Source organism: Pararge aegeria, chromosome 7 (assembly GCF_905163445.1).
Source record: "Pararge aegeria chromosome 7, ilParAegt1.1, whole genome shotgun sequence".
Taxonomy (NCBI): Eukaryota; Metazoa; Arthropoda; class Insecta; order Lepidoptera; family Nymphalidae; genus Pararge; species Pararge aegeria.
This window is the reverse complement of record NC_053186.1, coordinates 8711773-8714806: the sequence shown is the minus strand read 5'-3', so window position 1 is coordinate 8714806 and position 3034 is coordinate 8711773.

The following is a 3034-nucleotide window of genomic DNA, read 5'->3' as shown; positions in this document are numbered from 1 at the left end:
ACAGGTGGAAGAGTCACCACAAATAGACATATTTGACGTTTCAAAAGTGCTTATAAAGTGGGCCTACTTGAAATAAATGAATTTTGATACATAATTCCAAAAATTAAAAAGCTTTATGCGTTTTCAAATATCACTTGCTTCAACGGTGAAACAAAACATCTTGCGGAAACCTGCATGCCCTTCTAACATCTACATAATGCTCTCAAAGGTGTATGGAGTCCACTAATCCGCACTGGGCCAGCATGGTGGACTACGGCCTTAACCCCTTCCCATTGCAGGAGGAGACCCTTGCTCTAACGTGGGCCGGTAAAATATACATTTTATTATTATAGGGGAATAAAATGTAATAATGTAATATAATGTATATGGATAAATATTCCCCTATAATAATAAAATGTATGAAAAGGTTAATAATAAATAAATAAATAAATATACTACGACAATACATATATAATGATGTGTGGATACGGCTATCTGTCTCCAGTTAATATTAATAAGGCTAAATGCTTCAAAATCTTTTGGAAAGTCTTTGGACTTTATGTATGTATGCTATATCTCGCCAGTGAAAAGCGAAATACGAGTTAGTTTTAGCAAACTGATTCTAGCTTTGACTAGACTTTGTTCTTATCTTTTTTCTAGCGAAAGAGAACAAAAACTATAGTATAGCGATGTTAAAGAGTAGTTTTGCTCATGCTTTCCATGTCCAGACATTAAGCATTATACAAGACTGAGTAGGTATTAAAAGAATTAGAGAAGTCAAGAAATGCTGCATTGACTTTCAGATCATCCATACTATGCCCTATATCACAGATTATAATAAGGTACCAAATTAGTTAAGCTATGCAGTTCGGTGTTATTCAAATAACAAGGTAAGTACCTTGTTATTTGAATAACACCGTTACAAAATAATTTCTGTTTCCAGAAACCTTTCCTACCATGGTGCGTACGGCATACCTACGGAAACTTCCTTTTAAAAATCTAACTCGCACTTGCCGATTTTGAATTAATCTGTCTACTAACTACCTGCTATCTACTACTACTTACTAGATAGGTATAATTGTTACATACCTAACTCCTAATCAATCTCTCAGATTACTAATCAAAAGGTCTCAAATCGGATTAATCTAAATATTAATTAATTGATGGGATTATTTGAGGAATGATACTTACCTATCTGTCCTATCTTATTATAACGTAGGTAGGTACGTTAATCTATAAACAAAAATAATTTTCCTTACTACCGTCAACGCACAGGCTACATTTATGACGTAAGTAGGTACCCATTAGTCTTTATTCTAAGAAGACCAACTAGTAACGGATTGCCCAATGCTGAAAGTTCATTCATTCATCATTTATTATGTGTTGTATGAAGTTAGATATCCACGAAACTTGATATTTTGGTTTGAAGTTAATAATAATTAGAATTTGTTTACAATTTATCAAAATTCAACTCCTTGTGCGGTTAAATAAGGTATTAAAAGCTTTAATTTTTAAGTTACATCGTTAAAAGGCTTCATTCAAAATAAATACCTATGCCTACTTATCTTATATTTTTGGAATATTCTACTCAAAAAGACGACGAAATAGGTGATGGAACCTTAACACGCAAAGTATATTTTTTAAATTGATGTGCTTTAAGCTACAATTAGATGTTACCTACACAGGTTGGTAAAGAAATATACGGGGAGTAAGATAGGTTTGGCAACTGCCAGTTTCCGAGCGGGTGATATTAAATTTACCATTAAAGTAGCTACCGGCCCGCTAAGGCCCTTATCCCACTGGCGTTATACAAGCGTTGGCGTTTCTTCAACGCCTGCATGCGCAGCGTTGCCAGAACGTTAACGTCACCATCGCGCACATGCTGCGATTTCACGTGTACATTTTGAAAATGTAGATACTACATTTTGAGTTGTCCATTAGGAGAACGAAAATGACGTAAAAGAAAAAGAAATTATCATCAATTTTTGGAAACGTTACATATTGTCCAATCGATTACTGACAAGAAAGTGAATATTTCGCACTGTAGGTACTCTAATACCTACCTACCTATCCAAAAACCTATTCGAATTTATGTATTATGACTGACCGGGACGGCGGCGTGATTTTACCTACCATTATCATGATAATAAGCGCAACGTTAATGTTGCGTTGACGCGAAGACGTTAACGTTGCGAAGTCACAGCGTAAAGTGTGAACGCTTGCACTACTAGATACTTGAAACTTGTGTTGCTGAGCAGACGATAATGAAACGCTTCGCATAACGCCAAAGGGATAGAGGCCTAAAGCTAACCGCGATAACATACCTACCTACTATTATAAACCCGTACGCGGACGAAGCGAATACGCGGGCACCATATACCTATCATTTAAATAATATTATATACCCAAAAGTGTACTGTATTCAAAAATCATACCTAGGTACTTTATTGTTCTTGGAATAGTAGCTAAAATCATTTTTTGATATCTTAGTCAAATGTTAAATTATTTTCGTTGATAGATTACAGATATAATTCAATAACTTTTTAGCTACATAGATAAATTAAAATAAATTAGTTTTAAATATTTTCACATTTTTATTTTTTTTAATTGGGTTTTATGTGGGATTATTCATTAATAGTGAAATAAATGTCGATAAAACAGTATTTTAAACAAGCATTTAACTTGACTAGTTTATGAAAGCGACATCTGCACTTGGGTTCAGAAACTAAGTAGTACTTTGATTTAAAAACATACTCCCAAGTTCCAGGAGATGAACAGAGAACCACAACGGTTGTCAATAAAATCATATTCACATATTCTAATTTAATAAAAATACATGGAATATCACACCAACTTCAATTTTAGTTAAAAAATATATTATATGATAAAATAAAACCAACATTGTTTAAAAATATTAAATTTTTAGCGACATCTAGCATAAAATAAAATAAAATATAGTGTCATCTTACGGACTGCTGCGCAAACGAAAGCTATTAGTTTCCATTTATTCCGTGGCGCTCACAACCCAAACAATGAATTCCATTCCAACATGGAG